Genomic DNA, 20225 nt, shown 5'->3' on the forward strand with positions numbered 1-20225 from the left:
AATTGCTTTACAGAGGTATCAATAGGTCACAGGCACATGAAAAGTTTTGGTAGAACCCCCACTCTGTCCCTATCACACCTAAAACAAACGTGTCTACCAATGGCCCTTTAAGATGCCAATGATACTCAATATTGTGCCTACTTTTACCCCGGCCAACGCAACCCCTTTTATATACTTTATATTATACACTTCCCAACTAAAATGCGTCATTTCTAAAAAGGTGAAAAAATAAAAGGAGTAAAACTGTGATACAATAGAAAACGTACTGCTGTTGACTGCTGTCAAATGGCTTTGAGTTCAACCTAATAATGAACCGTTTAGGAAATTGTCTTAATGCAGAGATTAGGGGGAAAAATCCTTAATTATATAAAGGGGGCAGCACCGTTTCCAGTTCTTGGTGGATTTTAGGAAAATCAAGAATACTACTTTTATACGCTATTAATGAAATTGAGTTCCGTAGAAACATGGAACTGAAGCTTAATGTAGGTTCATAATTAGGGGTGTGAGACATCTGGTTGCATTCTTGGCCCAATACCCATACTCCTATATTTTTTTCTAATGTATTAGCAATGTTTATTTTTTAAGCTTATTCTGCATTTATGATAACATAAATCTTTACAGGGCTTTTAAAGAACTCAATACATTGTTATAGCTATTTTAGAATCTCATTTATTAATTGTCCCAAAAATATATATTTTTGACCCAAATATAAATTAACCATACCCTGATGATGTAACAGTCATTTATACATCTTACATTTAAATTTCATGATTATACAAACTGCCTGAACCTGAAATCGGAAACTAGATTCATCTTTTATTTCCAGTGTATGAATATCTCTTATATTCATTCTATTACTGAAATATTTTATAAAACTTGTTTTCAGATCCATCCAAAAAAACCCAACTTGATTTATCTAAATCTCAATAGAGAATGAACAAAGGTAAAAATAACAGGCTAGTTATAAACTAGTTCTATGGTGATGACATTGTGAATTATTTAAAAAGGGCATATTCAATGTGACCATACAGCCATCAATCATAATAGGCACTGATGGCAAAAAAAGGGGTTTCAGCCACTTCCTATCTGCAATGAGAACAATTCTATCTTACAGGTAGCGATGAAGGGATGGATGACCTTATGTCACTCGCATTGTTGTTCTACCCTTTGAACAGAGAGAGTAGATTCTCTCAATATTAGAATCCAATGAGTAAATAAATTCTCAGTTCGCTGACACACTCCTTGAGAGTGCACACTTCAATTTGTCTAACAATAGAGCGGACAGGGGGGAAAAAAGCGAAATCTCTTAGAGCAAGAATGAATTTTTTATGGAATGTTCAAACTCAGTTGGAAGTACGGTATCATAAATGATAGCAGACGCCTCTTTAGGGCAAAAGTCTCCAGAGACATATTGTGTTTAAGAGCTTTATTTGCTGATTTCATTAGTTCCCGTCAAACATTCATTTTTTTTTTTCAGAAGATGTTTCTTATAAGCATAATATTTCATGAATAAAAAAATAAATGGGTAAAAATAATAATAATAATAATAATAAAATATATATATATATATGTATATATATATTTATATATATATATATACATACATACACACATATTTGTTTGTTTATTTGTCTACTTGATCTATTAAGATCCAAATCACCATGACAACCAAGTGTTGATTACTTCCGATTTATTATTTGTCATGGGGAAACGTGCCCTTCAAATTTAGCAAAAATATATATGTATATTATTCTATTAGATTACGTTTCATTCTAAGAGCGCCAGCCCTATAAATAATATTTTTTTAATATAATTAAAATATATATATATATTATTAAAAGCCTTACTTTGACTCTTTAACTTTTCAATAATTTGTGTGCCAGTGACATTGAAAAAGACATTACATGCATCTTAGGCAATTTAAGAGTTAAAAGTCTTCCTAAAACCTGAAAAGGGTATTTTGTCCGCTTTGTCCACTGATCATTTTTATATACCTTTTTCCTCTGAACTACTTTGTAAAGGGCTACAGTATTCATCCAGCCATAACCTCACACATTCCTTTGAAACTGTAGATCACCACTTAATTGTTAATAACAGGCAAATCAAAGGTAAGAGATAACTAATTAATTTTTCTAGCTCATTTTTATTTTACTGTTACTGTTTTGGGAAAATATAGCAAAACCCTATTAGTGTTAAGGTAAGCCCATGAAACAACATAATATAATGCAAAGAAGACATTTACTAGCGTAGCAGAATGTTAAATTACTAATTAACTCAAAGTTACTGTATCAGAAAGCCTAGTAATTTACAGAATTATTGCAATATGCAGCATACCGTGCCACTAGGGTCAGCTACGGAGCATTTTTTGTGTCGTGGTTCCAACAAAAAAAACTTCTCACATTAAAATATACTGTCCTTCCCACGGTTCAATGTCGCTAATTAGCAGCAGTTAAAATTTTCCGAGCAGTAATTCTTTTTTGTCTGTTCTTATCTGCCAAATGTTACACATTTCTCTTCACCCTTTGTTCTATGTCCAATGGTCCAGTTGTATCAGAATCCTCAACAGATCATCTGTTTTTCAGAGCCGTCTATATCAGCAAACAATATATCTCTGTGTACCCATGGTACAGCGCTGCAGAATATGATACCGCTTTATAAAATTATAAATAATAATATCTTGAAATCACTGTATGCACCAAATCTGTTACTTTTAACCCTAATCATTAACAAAAACCATAACTGGTTGTCAGTAATAATATACTATATAATGTAAATCTATATTTGAGCTTCTGCATGTTTTATTTGCTCATTGGAAATATTTCACCAGTTGTTTAGAATGTATAAACATCATATTGGGGTCATCCATGTATTAATTCATCTTAGTAGACATCCTAAAAAAATGTCCAGTTAGTGGACATGTAAGCTTTAATATTAAAAAATGTTCTTTTTGTTGGTAATGCTTTACTATAAGAGGATCGGATATCAAATCTATGGTGATAATATGATGGCGGCCTCCATTAAAAGTGGTCTGGATAACCTTCCAGGTAATTTACCTAATTATTAAATATTAATGTCTTTATTTACCAATTAAAAAACATTTTGGACTACATATACCTGAATAATATTTTTTACTTTAAAAAAAAAATAAAAAAATCTGGAAGTGTCTTATGATTTTACCAAAACATATAAGAAAAATGCTATAACTTTGATGTATAATTGATTAAACAAACCAACCCCACATCAAAGACAGGAAGAAGAGCTGTTTCACAGAAAGCCCAGACTATCAAATGATTCTTTGTTGTCTTAAACGTGTGTCAGATCTGTAACATTGCATAGCAACTAACACATTATGATTGAAATTTTATGTAACGAGGATTGTTTTTTGGGGGTTTTTTTGGATTAAAAATGCTCATATTAGTTGATTAAAAACAGATAGGATTAAACACTTCACATTAGATTTAATCATACAGCTGGATAATTTCCTCTCTGTGTCATTGGCTTTATGACTAATTTATATTTAACCTTCTTAAGAATCTATGATCAGAATACTTTTTTCAAAAAATTCAATGGAACAGCCATCGGTGTCTTATAGCAGGGCAAAGGGGCTAAAGAGCTTTAAAAACATCTTGAAACAAAAAAAAAAGATATATGGTGCTCATTTTAAGTTTAGAAAAGGAAGATCAGAGAGTGAATAACAATTGCTGTTCTTTAAGGAAAATGCCATTTTCTTCAGATCTCCTAACATTTAGGTCCAACTTCTGCAATAAGGCATCTACCAATAATCTCCATCTTAATTATTCACACTTTTTGTGTATACATGTTCCTTTTCTCGTGGCAATAAAAGACAGGAAAATTGCTATAAATCAATGGGAAACCAAAAAAAAATATTTCAGGATAGATTATTATTTCGGTTTATTAATTTAGTTATTAATACATATATATTATATTTATATTATAATAAATGTATTAATGTGACATCTTTCAAGTGTATTTTTTATAGAAATAAAATTGTATTTAGAAAGTTCTAATCTATCATACAAATATATGGCTTTTCCCCCTAAATTTAAAAAAAAAATTGAAATAAATAAGGTTTGAAAATTCACACTTATTTTCCAATGCTTTTAAAAAAAAAATCAGAATTTAGGCAAAATTTCATTTTCTTTCCTTGTGAGCACAAGGAATATAATATTGGATGCCAAAAATTTCCATTCATATGTGCTAATTATGTATATCTTTAATATAAAAGCTTTAATATCAAAATAGCAGCACCTCTATGATTCCGTTTCATGATTGCAGGATTTATTATGTTAAAAAGTATACATCAGTGAGTTCATGATCAAAACTGAAGCCCAGGGGTAGTAGACAGCATTGTCAACTGAATTATACTTCAAAGTATTTACAAAAATGCCCCCTAGACATCACAATCATGATGAAGCTTCACAAAAATTAAAGCTCTATTGGAAAGGACATGCAATTTGTACGTCACACTTCTAAAACCCGATTCCTCGTACAAAAATTAAGATCATAGAATTTAAAAGTTTAAAAATGACAGTTCATTTTGACAGTAACCCTCGATCTTTAATGCAATTACTTTTCTCAATATTCCAGACATATACTTTTAAAACTCATTGCTGACAGCGAACAGATAATTCTAACACTGTAATGAAAAAACGCATGCCATTAATGTTTCGAGAATATTATTTCTCTTCCCTAACACTAAGTTATGATTATATTTAATGAGTAGAAGTACCATTTTCTGATCCCATGACCTGCACAGAAGACTGTCAGGTTTATCTAATATCACTGTCAAAACTATGGTGAAAACTTTCCTTGACTCTGCTCCAAAAATGTATTTCTCAAAAATTCTAAGATTAAAACATCTTAATCTGTGAAACCAACTAGGCATAATTAAAAACCAAGAAGCATGCACGGAGTCGACTTGTTTTTATAAAAGATCCTAAGTGTATGATAGTTTGCTTTATATACAGTAAAAATAAGTGTACTTTGAGCTTATACCCCTACTGTTGCCACTTTTTTTTTACTTGGAATTTGAGTGACAGTTCTGGTTCTAAGACTGAACCTCGGTCTGACACCTTACTCAGCGGGAATCAGTATATTACTGGGGCTTTCGGTCTTTCCCCCCGCTGAGTGGTCCTGGCTTGCATTTTCCCAGCCTCTTTTGACCATGTGCATGCTGAGCTGAAGATAACCCATATCAGCATATAATAGTACAGATACATGTTGTGGAGATTTAATCATAATTGAAGTGGCAGGGATGTCGCCATCAATATATAACACTTTTATTCTGTACAGTACACTTAATATAGATAGCTCATAAAAAATGTAATGGTGATGCAGAATGTTATTAAAGGTAATTTAGATCTTATGATTAAATAGATGGATTTAAAAAAAAAATGTCAAATATGTTTTTGCTATATATATATATAGATCTTCGGTTTCATGGTCCAAATGATTTTGGAGCCTAAAAAATGTTGTTGGTGGCAAAAAGTACCGTATATTTCGTTACATGTTATTTATGTTTATATATTGGTTTTCTAAGGAAATGTAACCATATCAATTGCTCTATTTCCTTCAAATTTATCTGCAGATGGTGCATTCATGTAATCGCAGTTTCAAACAGGCACTGATTTTGCATGAAATGTTATTCCCTGCTCAGTGTTCAGACTTCATTCTTGAGTTAAGCTGAACTTCTCATTCATAGCTTTATTAGTTCATAAGCATCAATGTGCTTGAAGGATCTATAAATGGCAACTCCCAGCATTCACTTATTTCTTATATCTCTTAAACATTTTTAATACCGTATTTGCTCGATTATAAGACGCAAATGCTCTGAAAAATGCCCCTCGTCTTCTAATCGGGGTCGTCTTATAATCAGACCTCAAATAGAGGTCTGACTATGAGACTAAGATCCAGATCCCCCGCACCGCTGCAGGGGACCTGGATCCTTCTGTCTCCCCACCACCACCCCACACACAGTTACCGGTGCTTCCAATTTCCTGCTGTATACCGGGGCAGCGGGTTGACGTCCACGCGATCCGCGTAGACAACTTACGCTGCAGCCGGAAGGAGGTGTGGCTAGCAGCGGGGAACTCTGATCTCTGACAGCCGGGGAAGGTCTGCGCAATGGACGCAGACAACCTCCGCTGCTAGCCACACCCAGTGGCGTCGCTACAGGGGGGCAAGGGGGGGCAATTGCCCCCCCTAGGTTAATCCTTGCCCCCCCTGTTGCCCCCCTGCTAAATTTGGATCCCGTCTTTCTTTCTTTTTTTTTATTTATTTTTTTAACGCGGAGGAGAGAGAGGTGCGGCCCGAGTAAGATCGGCAGCCAAGGCAACCGATCTTACGCGGGCCGCACCTCGAGCCCTGCTACTTACCTGTGGGAGGGTCTTCTGTACTGCAAAGAGGAAGCGGAACCTAGCAGAGTTCACGTGACATCACATGACTCTGCTCCAGTCCCGCTTCCTCTGTGCTTTACCAGAGAACGCAGAGGGAGGCCGCGCCCTCTGCTGAAGTCTGTGAGCGGCATCAAGGAGCTGCAGTGCAGGTAAGGGGGTGGGGAGGGAGTTTAAATGAGAATGTATGATTGAGGGAATTAATCTGTGAATGAATGATTATATGAATAAATGAGTGTGTGTGTGATAGCATGGATGTGTAAGTGCTGGAACCTAGGCATGATGGGACTGTGATTGCTGTTAGCAATCACACTCCTATCATGCCAAGTCAGCCAGTACATGCTGAAACCTGGCTAGCTGCCCCCCTTGTCTATGGATGCTGCCAGCAGTATGGGGTCTGCACATCACTTACAGCCATCCTGTACCAGCATGTACTGGCTGACTTGGCATGATAGGAGTGTGATTGCTAACAGCAATCACAGTCCCATCATGCCTAGGTTTCAGCATTTACTGCTTGGATGTGTAAGTGCTGGAACCTAGGCATGATGGGACTTTGATTGCTGTTAGCAATCACACTCCTATCATGCCAAGTCAGCCAGTACATGCTGAAACCTAGCTAGCTGCCCCCCTTGTCTATGGATGCTGCCAGCAGTATGGGGTCTGCACATCACTTACAGCCATCCTGTACCAGCATGTACTGGCTGACTTGGCATGATAGGAGTGTGATTGCTAACAGCAATCACAGCAAGCACAGTCCCATCATGCCTAGGTACCAGCATTTACTGGTTGCCTGGGTATGATAGGAGTGTGATTGCTGTGTGGACGGCAGGGCCGGCTTTGGGGTGCGCAACCTGTGATCTATGCATGTAATTTAGGGGGTTTTAAATATACCTTTTAATGACGTGTTTTTATGTGAATTCCAATTGATCTTTACTTGCAAAGCTGGGTTTTTGCGTGATTCTGTAGATCCATATCTATATATTTCCATACATTGTTTATGTATACCTGCAAATACAGTGTTTGTATGTCTTATTCAGTTGATTAATACCTGCAATGCTGTTTCCATGTATTTATTTGATCTATACCTGCAATGCTACGTTTCATATACTACTGTATACCTGCAAATACAGGATTTGTATGTCTGATTCTGTTTATTTGATATATATCTTCAGTGCTGAGATCACAGGTGAATTTCAGTTGATCTATCCATGCAAAGCTTGGTTTGTGTGTTAATGTGTTGATCTATACCTGCTATCGGCAACTGGGGCTAATATTAATATATATGGGCAGCAGGGGCAAAAACACTAAGGGGGGTATAAACGACAATGCAGTGTGAAAAATCCATCCTGATGCAGATGTCTGTGACGTGGATTGTGTCCTGCTGTTTGTGTGTTTTTGGTTATCAGTGTGGCAGAGCCTGTCCTCGGGTGTGTGTATAGGTGTTGGTGTGGCAGAGCCTGTCCTGGTGTGTGTTCAGTTGTCACTGTGGCAGAGCCTGTCCTAGGGTGTGTGTTTGGGTGTCAGTGTGTCAGAGCCTGTCTGTGTGTGTGTGTTTGGATCTGGGTGTGGAAGAGCCTGCCCTGATGTGTGTGTTCAGTTGTCAGTGTGGCAGAGCCTGTCCTGGTGTGTGTGGGTGTCTGTGTGGCAGAGCCTGTCCTGGTGTGTGTGTGTGTGTGTGTGTTTGGATGTGGCAAAGCCTGTCCTGATGTGTGTGGGTGTCTGTGTGGCAGAGCCTGTCCTGGTGTGTGTGTGTTTGGATGTGGGTGTGGCAGAGCCTGTCCTGATGTGTGTGGGTGTCTGTGTGGCAGAGCCTGTCCTGGTGTGTTTGTGTGTATGTTTGGTTATCGGTGTCGCAGAGCCTGTCCTGGTGTGTGTGTCTGAGTGTTGGTGTGACAGAGCCTGTGTTGGTGTGTGTGTCTGAGTGTTGGTGTGACAGAGCCTGTGTTGGTGTGTGTGTCTGGGTGTCAGTGTGTCAGAGCCTGTCCTGGTGTGTGTGTGTGTGTTTGGATGTGGGTGTGGCAGAGCCTGTCCTGATGTGTGTGTGTGTGTTTTTGGTTGTCGGTGTGGCAGAGCCTGTCCTGGTGTGTGTGTCTGAGTGTTGGTGTGACAGAGCCTGTGTTGGTGTGTGTGTCTGGGTGTCTGTGTGGCAGAGCCTGTGTTGGTGTGTGTCTGGGTGTTGGTGTGACAGAGCCTGTGTTGGTGTGTGTGTCTGGGTGTCAGTGTGTCAGAGCCTGTCCTGGTGTGTGTGTGTGTTTGGATGTGGGTGTGGCAGAGCCTGTCCTGATGTGTGTGTGTGTATGTTTGGTTGTCGGTGTCGCAGAGCCTGTCCTGGTGTGTGTGTCTGGGTGTTGGTGTGACAGAGCCTGTGTTGGTGTGTGTGTCTGGGTGTTGGTGTGACAGAGCCTGTGTTGGTGTGTGTGTTTGGTCATCTGTTCCTGGCACTTAACTTACAGTAGGAATTATTTAATTTATATTTATCCAGAGATAAAACGCCCTCCTGAAGTTGTAGTGACTTCAGGGGACAAAACGTTCAAGGCCCTGAAATCATTTACTGGAAAAGTTATTTATTGTGTTATAATATTTATTTCAAGGATTAGTCGCACTCAGTTGTGGCTTCAGGCTTCCCATGTTGAATGATCAAGTATTATTTTAGCCCAATAACAAAAGTATAATTCCATAGCACATTACTTTTGGAAATTATGAATGCCCCCCCAGTTTGACTGTGATATCTTGTGTGCCCCCCCTATATATTGTTTCTAGAGTCGCCACTGGCCACACCTCCTTCCGGCTGCAGCGGGAGACAGAAGGAAGACTGCTGCCCCGGTATACAGCAGGAAATTGGAAGCCCCAGTAAGTGTGTGTGTGTGTGTGTGGGGGGTGTTAAATGGGGGCATAGGGCATTTCTGGAGGCAGACTGCTCTATGAAATGCATTTTAACCCCCTGAACGCCACTCTGCCTCCTGAAATGCCTTATAACTCCCTATATGCCACTCTGCCCCATAATATGCCTTTTAACCCCCTAAATGCCAGAGTGGCATATAGGGGTAAAAGGTATTTCTGGAGGCAGAGTGGCACATAGGGGGTTAAAAGGCATATCATGGGGCACAGTGGCATATAGAGGGTTAAAAGGCATATCATGGGCCACAGTGCCATATTGGAGTGGCAAGCCTGGGGGCAGATGTGCGTAACTGGGGGGCAGGTTGGAAAATACAAGGAAATAAAAACAAAAAAATATTTTTCTCAATCATAGCTTTGATTAAAAAATGTAATAGTTTACATGAATTAACATTTACTGGTAAAACTTTTTTCCTATAGGGTCGTCTTATATTCAGGCTTTTTCTTTTTTCCTAAATTAATATTCAGATTTTGGGGGGTCGTCTTATAATCAGGGTCGTTTTATAATCTAGCAAATACGGTAATATGTAATTTTCTGTTTCAACTACTTTGAACTTTTCAGAAATCATAATGTTTGTAACAGCTGTAAGTGGCTTTTGCCCTTTAGAACAGGAAGACCATGGCTGTGGCCCCTAATGATAGCTATCAGGTCATCTATATTATGGGCAGCAAACTATTCACATTGTTGGCTCCGCTCCTGGCACGTCTGTATAGAAAATACAAAGAATCACATTTTTGGCATTGCCTAATATACCTCCACCCTAACACAGTTTAATTGATAACTGTTATTAATTTGGAAATCAGTTGTTTGCAAATATGAAGTAAGAGAATTAGCGTTTATTGCAGATTTGAGGTGATAATTAATGAAAACTGATATAAAAATATTTATGGAACTTTGAGAATGTGTAATTTTGCTTGTGATAATATAAATAATATAAATATTAGTAACAATACCTTACTCTTGTGTAGCTCCATATGATACATCCAAGAAAGGAGGTTGAGTAGGATGCAAACACCAAAGGCAGAAGAAAGTTAGGAAGAAAGGATGCAATTCTGTTAGCAAGAATATAATAATAATATTAATAATAATAATAATAATAATAATAATAATAATCAATTATTATTATTATAATTACAAACAATAATGATAATATACTATTTCTGAAATGTTGTTAAAAATATTGTGTTATTATATATTTAAATGTTTTTTAATTTATGTTCATATTTCAGATTAGTAATGAATTTAATTAAATTAATTCACACAACTTGCCATAAGATTTAATGATTTTGGACACACCCTGAGTAGTGTGAAAACACAAGTCCAATATAATTTAGGTTGAGACAATTAAGCTATGTGTAACAGAAATTATTCGGCTATAACAACGTTAACAAAGAATAGAAGGTGAGAAAAAAAGTGGAACATGAAAGAGAAAATGGTAATGAGAGAAATGGGGGAACAGAGAGGGAGAGAGGCAGGGAGAAAGTTAGAATATGAATCAAAGACAGAGAAAAGGAGGAAGGGACAGAGAGAAAATATTAATTTTCTTGATCAGCTCATAGTAATGCTGAGGGTCCTATTCACTTAAGGTCAAATTCAATGGAACTGGCAGTCATGCTGCTGAAGCCAAATTGAATTAGTTGTCGTTATTAATTCAACTCATATTCCATGATATAAACTCTACTGTCAACTCCACCATGTCTTGAGTTGAATCGACTCAACTGCTAATGCATTGAGGTACAATGGTCAATTGAGTTCAAAGAGTGTTAAAGGTTAGCTAAATGAACTCAACACTTCTGGGATAGTTGGTTTACTAAGCAATTTAACTGCCAACTCAGTTGCTCAATGGGTCTGAACAGTACTTAACAGCAATGCAACAACATTTTAGTGAAATGCATCTAAAAGAAGCACTCAAACGCTACACCATTCAAGCTCTACAGCACTCAAATACTATGTTATTGAATAGATACCTTTGGAAGTAGAGTTTGATTAGTTGAGTAACAGACACAGGTATAGGGGCGCATGTACATGTGGGGAAGAAAGTAAAAAATAATAGTGCAATATCTCAAACCAATAATGATAAAGTGTGAATGTGTAGTGAATGCACTCACTAGTTGAGTAACAGTCAAGTTAGCTTTTTTGACTACTACTACTTTTTACTACTGTACCCTCAAGAATACTAATTCAAAGTGCCAAAGATCTACAGGATAGGAAGTGTATACAAAATATCTGGCAGGTTTACAACCTATAAAATGCTAGCGCATTTTAAATACCATAGATGTTTAATCATTTAAAAGTGAATGTCTCTAAAACTATTTAATCATTGGTGTAAAGTTCTTGGATCTCACTGAAAACCTGTGCTAATAAATCATTTTTAAAAATTAGATTTTGAAAAATATATATTGATGCAGTCTTTTAGATTGAATGAACTGTAGTGATAATTTTCCTGATATCCATCTCAATAACTTCCTAATACCCTAATATCATTAGTGTTTCTTTAAATCATTTTATCTGTTTGATTGCCATGTCCTGACATATGGCATGAAATTAGATCATTAAATAAATGTTACTATTTCATTTTGGTAATTTAATTATAAGTTTGATATAATTTACCCTGAAAGATCTTTTTTTTTCTCAATTGCTAACTAACTATACTTCTGTTATACTAAAAACTAGCAGTCTATCTTAACACGATGAAGTCTTTTCAATTGAAAACTCATTTTAAGGGTAAAGCATGTCTAAATATTTTCTGAAAATATCTTAGTAAACTGATGCCTGATGCGTAACTGTAGGACAGAGGTGGCTTCAGAAAAAATTGTAAGCTCCCAATAGCAGATCTATATCTTCTATATCAGTATGTCTTAGTGTGTGTTAATGGTTTTGTCATTTTAAGTTGTCTTTGTTAAACATTTTTGCTGCCGCGCCACGGATTCTGCTGGTGCTATATAAATAAATGCATTGATGACTAATAAAGATTACACAGAAATTAACAGAGGGTCAATGGTGTAGAATAGGTTAGAATGTAGCAAGAAAGCATATGGGGAATCATACAGTACTAATCTTTAAATGTGCCAAAGATAAAATAAACATGAACATTATGTAATTAATAATATTGCTTCAACAAATTCTGATATTGACTATAAGATGCATCTGTGTGTGTATTAGATACGTTCAAGTATTACAGACACCTTTCACCATCCTAATGGCCAATCAATATAACATTAGGGAAATATATCAAGCACTTTTAAGTATATTAATGTGTTTATTTTCCTTTCATTTATTATGGAATAGTGACTAAACAGTCTTTTGTGTAATAAAAGCTTCCACTGGTACACAAAGGGTATTTAGGATAGATCTTAACCCCCCCCCCCTATCTGGGAGATATTAGAGGTATGAAAGTATAGGCAGAGTAACTTTTTTGAAAATGTATTTTTTTAAGGGTATTAAACCCCACCATCCCATAAAACATGTGGATGCAGGGAAGAGAAGAAAGACAAGATGAGCTTTACGCAGGGCCGGCCTTACAATGGAGCTGAGTGGGGCAATTGCCCCAGGCGGCACTTTTGAAGAGGAGGCATTTTGCCGCCCCAATCGCTTTTTTTTTTTTTTTAAGTGGAGGAGAGAGAGGGGAGAGTGGTTTTCGCTTACCCGCTCGGCGCCCCTCTCTCTCCTCTGCGAGCCCTCTAGCTCGGTCTCGGTGCCGGCTTGTAATGCTGAGCGCCGGAAGTGACGTCAATTTCTGGCGCTCAGCATTACAAGCCGGCACCGTGGCAAAGCAGGGAGACTCGCCGCAGGACTGTCTAAAGGTAAGTACAAGGGGGGGGATAGGGTAGATAATGGGGTCGGCGAAGTTTAAAATGCTGCCCCCCCCGGCGTCGGCAAACTTCGCCCCAGGCCGCATTATGTCTTGGGCCGGCCCTGGCTTTGCGCCTCTCTAAAGGGTTAAATACAATTTGGCTTCCCACTCCAATAGGCTCATGTAGGGTTTTGGGGCATAGGTGTGCTCAGTGACTGAATAGATGAATACTTCCAAAAGACACATTGCTCTAGAACTTACCTGCAATTTTGTGGTAGTTCTTTTCTATGTTTTTATGAATTCTGAGGGACCGTTGTGATCTGGCCCATTACGTTTATTTACAAGGTAATACAAGTCCTCATAAGCACAGAAAGTATATATGTTTTATTATAACTCAGATTAAACAAATTAGCTGTGTTTTTTTAAAGTCAAAAGCTTCCAGACATTCCTCAATGCCCTTTAAAACATATTTTACAATACATTTCTAGTTGGGATTGTATCCCTGTTTCACAAGATTCTCTAGTTTTAAACCTGCTCAGCTATTGTATCTTAAATTTAACATATTTGCTGAAATTTTCTGATTCTTGAAAACAATATATTGAGTCCCCATCTATCATCACAGGAGCAAAGCAATTACTGGACTAACTGGAGTTCAGGAGGACCCAATAAAATAAATTTGGCAAAAAACCTTAAGGGGCTCTCCAATGTTTAATTTAGCACAGAAGCATAATTAATAATCTGATTTTAATTCAAAAGATTGAACCACAAAGGTACATCTTTTGGGTATTTTTAATAAGCATACTAGAACATGCTCTGAATTAATAGCTGTTATGAATGTGTTTTAGTTCTCCTTTGCTTACTTAACTAAGCAGTTAATATTGGTATATCCATCATGCTAACATTAGCCAGACATACAGAAAGGGATTTCACAAGTGAGTTGACACAGAATGCTAATTTTTAAACCATTAAAGGTATTACGTTATAGGACAAGATAACGGGCAAATTCCAAACAAACTATCCTTTCATAGTATTTGACACCCCACCACCACTTCCAAATACAACAAAAAAAACAAAAACAATTCTATATGGCCAGAGGAGATATCAACAATACCAGTTTTCACCATCATTGTATGCTTACATTGACCCCTCTTCTCTCTTCCAGTGATTGCTTGCTTAATATAGAGGGTCCATGTACTTTTCTGATCTTCAAATATTGAATATTTCTATTACAAATTGATAATTTGTCTAATAACCTATACATATATTTGATATGATTCAATATTGCCCTTAGATTACGAAAAAGTAAAACAGAATCTAACAATGCTACATAAATGTGCTAATTCTATAACAGACATTAATGTTGCGTTCAACCACATTTGTTCTTATAATGTAGACTATTCAGGTGATTGCATGCATGTGTATCTAAATGTAATTGTTGATATTAAGTTTTTATATGTTTTATGTGTCATTCATAATTTATTATTGACTTTTCTTAATCTAGTGTCCTTATTCAAGAAGTTTCCAGTACACTTAACAATTATTTTGTCTGTTCATCTGACTAGGTAAATGCCTAAATCCTTAGCCGTCAATAAGTTAGATATGTTTTTCATATTTTTTGGATGGTTTTGTACTTAGTCCCACTGCCCTTGTTCTAAAATTATGTGAAGAATGCTGTCTTATGAAAGGAATAGTTTCAAACTAAAAACAACTAATCCTTTAAGAGTCCTGTTACTATATTAAAACGTAAAAGAAGAAAGGGGAACCCATAATAGGATTAGTTCACTTAAAAACTAAGTTAAAACATTTCCTTTCGTGGCACTTCTCACAGAACTTGTCAAGCCTGTTGTTCTAGAGATGTGTGGGACACAGACGCAGGGCAGGATACTTGTACAATATGTTGCCGATAACACGACATCTTTCTCCACACAATTGAATTTCTATATGTCAACAAATATACCTTTTCATACTTGACCCGGAGGTTGGCCAGGAAGTGGGTAGGGTAAGTGCTTTGATCTTACTTCCCTTTACATGATGTCATGTTGACCTCCTGATTTTTATTTGATATTTGTTCTTGTTATTGTACTTGCTCCCGGTCATTTGCTGCCAGTCCTTCTATTTGCTAGTTTTTGCCAATGTTGACTTCTCCAAACCAATGACCTTGGCTTGATTTACAACACTGAGTTCCTACCTCCATTTCTGGGGATTCCTCCATTTTTTGGATACCACTACCATGAGAGACATTGTGGTTTTGCCTGTCTCTAAGAATCTTAAGAATTTTTATAAGGTTCCTGCAATCCCTCGATCTTGGTTTTGATACCTGAAGGTTTTATATTTTGGATTGCTTCCACTCATAAGATTAAAAATTGATTGTTTATTAAATAGAATTTTAACAAATGTTGAAATAAGATGGCTGCGTGCCTCCACTTTTCCAAATCTAGTCAGTCAAGTTAATCACTCAACATCTTAGTGAGTAGACCCAATTTTATCCAGAACTGGAATCTCACCTTTGCTTTAACTCATAAGATTTCTAGATAATTAAAATAAATTATTCAAAATAGTCTTAGACATATTTTTTAGTTAAGACCTAACTTCTAAATATATATAAATATATATATATATATTTTTTTTAACCTGGTTATTTAGTAGCATATTTATATATTTATTTTGTGCATTATTTTATGCTGTTGTAGACACTGAACAAGCAAATTTCAAAGCTCTGTGTAGCTCTAAAACTAGCTGTTACATAATTATTATAAAAAGTAATTTCGAAAATGATATGCAACAAGGGAATATGCTGACATTTTGAAGCGACATGTTAATCACCCATGAATGTCTATAGCACTGCAGATACATAAACACAGGATTCCTGAAGGTTGGTTAAAATGATTATAAACCAGAAAGGAAGAGTAAAACAATCTGCACTAGAAAATAATTTTTTGGCTTGATCAGCAGTGACCTCCTTCAGTTGAGTTGTGGACCATATGTTGGGTGAGCTTCCAGGCCGGTTGCTTTGATCTCATGTTGAGGTGGCCTTAAGATCCACTCTTGAATCTTTATGCTCACCATGTTAAAAAAAAGGATTTTCTGCCCTTTCTGCCCATAGTAATAGAGAGATGAGTGCAGAGAGTTCAAAATGCTTTCATGATCCAATATGTGGTCCTTGTAGCAACTGCAAACTATGCCCTATTTTACACCTAGGTATTTTTCTAGTAATGACTGCCTGAATCTCTCTACCTTCTGCAGATTTGCAAGGATTATAAAATATTGAGCTGTTTTGTGAATTAAATAATCCAAAGTAATCTCAATACAACAGTTTGCCCTATATTTATACTAATTATTAAACATTTAAGCCTATACCATGAGTCTTTATGAGTTTGTGATACCATTTAGAAAGGGTATAAGATAGCAACATGCTATGCATTTTAGTGGGATAGTCAAAGACTGACATATAAAACTGGATGCATTTTAGAGTGAATTTTGAAAACTTTCAATATGGAATGAAAAGAGAATCATATTTCTGATTTTATGTATGGTTATTCTGTTAATTAATGCAATGCGGGTAGAGAAATATGTCTTCATTGTCCCCTGTTATACATACATTATTGTGCCATGTTAGTGTACCTATATCATCTCTGCTCCGTTTAAGCAACTATGTGCCCTTCTATGCTGCTACATCGTTAATGGGCTAAACAAATTCCTAATGTAGACTAGTATCATAGAGAAGTGTGAGTCCTCGTTTAGTATACACTCCATCTCTATGGTTTCTTTAAGGTGGTTATGCATGGAAAAATAAACAGAAATGCAAAATCTCGAGATTCTTAGCAAGTAGGAAGATGTAGCATATAAAAGATCACTAAACGATTACATCAAGAACAATCAGAAAATTGCACATAAAATAACCGAAATAGCACAGACATGTATTTAAGCATGATGTAGCTCCTAATTTATGTGATAAACTATCAAAATATAGAATTTGTCACAAAATGTTAAATTAAAGTTAATAACACATTGATTTTTTTTTAAAAGAATGTTTGCACAAGCATGTTAACCGTAATTAATATTAGCCGGAAAATAGAATGTTTGTCAATCATGCGGAACAAACCCTATTAAAAATACAAATGCTTCATCTTAGCCAATTCTAATAAATTCTATTAAACTACTCTAATAGTTCTAATAAACTACTGACAATAATTAACTGCTATTCTTTAATATTGGTCAATCATACAAGCTTGTCATGAAAGGGATGTTTTTCAAAGCATCCCGAAATATATTTCACTAAATCTTCATTAAAGAAACATGAGCACCAAAAGATATAACATTGTAATATGTTTGTTACATATTTTAAACATATGCATTGACATTACATTCCACTGGTGGTTTATAATGTTGCCAATACTGATATTTTTCCTATGTATCAATTTGTTTTTATATTATTATTATTATTATTATTATCCTTTATTTATATAGCGCCAACAGTTTACGCAGCGCTTAATACAATACATAAATTCAAGGGATATGACAAGACAAGAATTGACAGACTAAGACAAACCGATACATTTGGTGGAGAGAGCCCTGCTCATAAGCTTACAATCTAGAGGGAAATGGGGTGACAAACATAAGGCATAGAGAAAGGGTGAGAGGTATTGTGGGGGTATCGATGACAAGGAAGTTCTAGCAGCTAAGATGGTATGCTTCTCTGAAGAAGTGGGTTTTTAGATGTTTCTTGAATGTTGGGAGGGAGGGAGAATGCTGAAGGTTCCTTGGGAGAAGATTCCAGAGATATGGGGCAGCTCGAGTGAAATCTTGTAGACGGGAAAAGGAAGAGGTGATGAGTGAGGAGGAGAGCCTTAGCCCATGGGAGGAACGTAGGGATCGAGTAGGAGAGTATTTGCTAATGAGGTCAGAAATGTACGGAGGAGCAGTATTATGGATGGCTTTATATGTCAGTACCAGGATCTTAAATTTAATTCTAAAGGTAATTGGGAGCCAGTGGAGGGTTTCACAGAGGGGGGAAGCAGAAGAGGAGCGACGTGCAAGGAAGATGAGCCTAGCAGCCGCATTAAGGATAGACTGTAGAGGAGAGAGTCGAGACAGTGGAGTGCCAACCAGAAGAGTGTTGCAGTAGTCAAGACGGGAAATGATAAGGGAATGAACCAGGGTTTTTGTGGATTCTTGGGTGAGGAATGGGCGGATACGAGAGATGTTTTTTAGGTGCAAGCGGCAGGATCTGGCGAGGGACTGAATGTGAGGGATGAAGGAGAGGTTTGAGTCAAGGATGACCCCAAGGCATCGGGCCTGGTTAGTAGGAGAGATAGTCGTGTTGTTAATGGTGATAGAGAATTCAGGTAGTGGAGTGGAGATGGAGGGAGGGAAGATAATGAGTTCAGTTTTAGAAAGATTAAGTTTCAGGTAGTGTTGTGACATCCATGAAGAAATAACAGACAAGCAATTGGTAATACGGGACAGGAGAGATGGAGAGAGATCAGGAGAAGACAGGTAGATTTGGGTATCATCTGCATATAGGTGATACTGGAGGCCAAATGAGTTGATTAGTTTGCCAAGAGATGAAGTATAAAGAGAGAACAGCAGAGGGCCAAGGACTGAACCTTGGGGGACACCAACCGAAAGTGGAAGGGGCGATGATGTCTTGCCAGAGAAGTTGACAGAGAAGGAACGGTTAGACAGATATGAGGAGATCCAGGAGAGAGCTGTATCTCGAATGCCTATAGAAGCAAGTGAGTCTAGAAGAAGGTGGTGATCAACAGTATCGAAAGCAGCAGAGAGATCCAGTAGAATTAGAATAGAGTAGTGACCTTTTGCTTTGGCAGAGAGCAAGTCATTGGAGACTTTTGTTAGAGCTGTTTCAGTAGAGTGAAGGGGTTTGAAACCAGACTGTAGAGGGTCAAGGAGGGAATTAGAGGAGAGGAAGTTAACGAGGCGGTTGTACACAATCCGTTCAAGCAGCTTAGAGGTAAAAGGAAGCAGAGAGATAGGGCGGTAGTTAGACAAACAGACGGGATCTGAGGAAGGATTCTTTAGAATTGGTGTGATTAGCGCATGCTTGAAGGCAGATGGTACAGTTCCAGATGATAGAGAAAGATTAAATAGGTGGGTAAGTGAAGGACCAAGGGATGGATATAGAGACTTTGTAAGGTGTGAAGGGATGGGGTCAAGGGGACAGGTTGTTGGGTGAGAGGAAGAAAGAAGAGTGGCTATCTCTTCTTCGGTTGTAGGGGAAAAGGCAGTTAGTATAGTAGGAGTGGAGAGAGTGGTGTTGAGTGGTGTAGGAGGGAGTTGTAAGGAAGAGAGGTCTTTTCTAATAGTCTCGATCTTCTCTTTGAAGTGGGCAGCAAGATCTTGGGCAGTGAGAGAGGTTTGGGGTGTGGGTGTGGAGGGACAGAGAAGGGAGTTGAAAGTAGAAAAAAGGCGTCGTGGGTTGGAAGAAAGAGAGGATATGAGAGTGGAGAAGTAGAGCTGTTTGGTGAGAGAGAGGGCAGAGTTGTAGGTGTGGAGCATGAATTTATAATGAGTAAAGTCTTCGCTGGATTTGGATTTTCTGAAATAACGCTCAGCCGTGCGGCAGCACTTCTGAAGAAACCGTGTGGTTTTGGTATGCCATGGTTGGCGTTTAAATTGTCGGGGGTAACTTGTAGTAATTGGAGCTATGGTGTCGAGGGATGAAGCAAGTGTGTTGTTATAAAAAGAGGCTGCTGTGTCTGGGCAGGAAAGGGTTAACATGGAAGGTAAGAGAGGTTCAAGTGAGGCTGACAGTTGGGTAATGGTATTGTCTGGTAATGGCCTACAAGTATGAGGTGAACGCTGTAAGTTTGTCTTGTTAGGGGTTAGCACTGGAGAAAAGGATAGAAGGTGGTGGTCAGACAGAGGGAACGGGTAGATGGAGAAGTCTGAAAGGGAGCATGATCTGGAGAAAACCAGATCAAGTGAGTGTCCCTCGGTGTGCGTAGGGAAATTAGTCCATTGAGAGAGACCAGAGGAGGATGTCAGGGAGAGGAGTTTGGAGCTAGCAGAGTTGTTAGATATATCTAGAGGAATGTTAAAGTCACCCAGAATAAGACAGGGGATATTAGGAGAGAGGAAGAAAGGGAGCCAGGCAGAGAGGTGG

The sequence above is a fragment of the Sceloporus occidentalis genome, unplaced genomic scaffold, assembly GCF_023333645.1.
Source record: "Sceloporus occidentalis isolate IW3139 unplaced genomic scaffold, rSceOcc1.0.p SCAF_83, whole genome shotgun sequence".
NCBI lineage: Eukaryota > Metazoa > Chordata > Lepidosauria > Squamata > Phrynosomatidae > Sceloporus > Sceloporus occidentalis.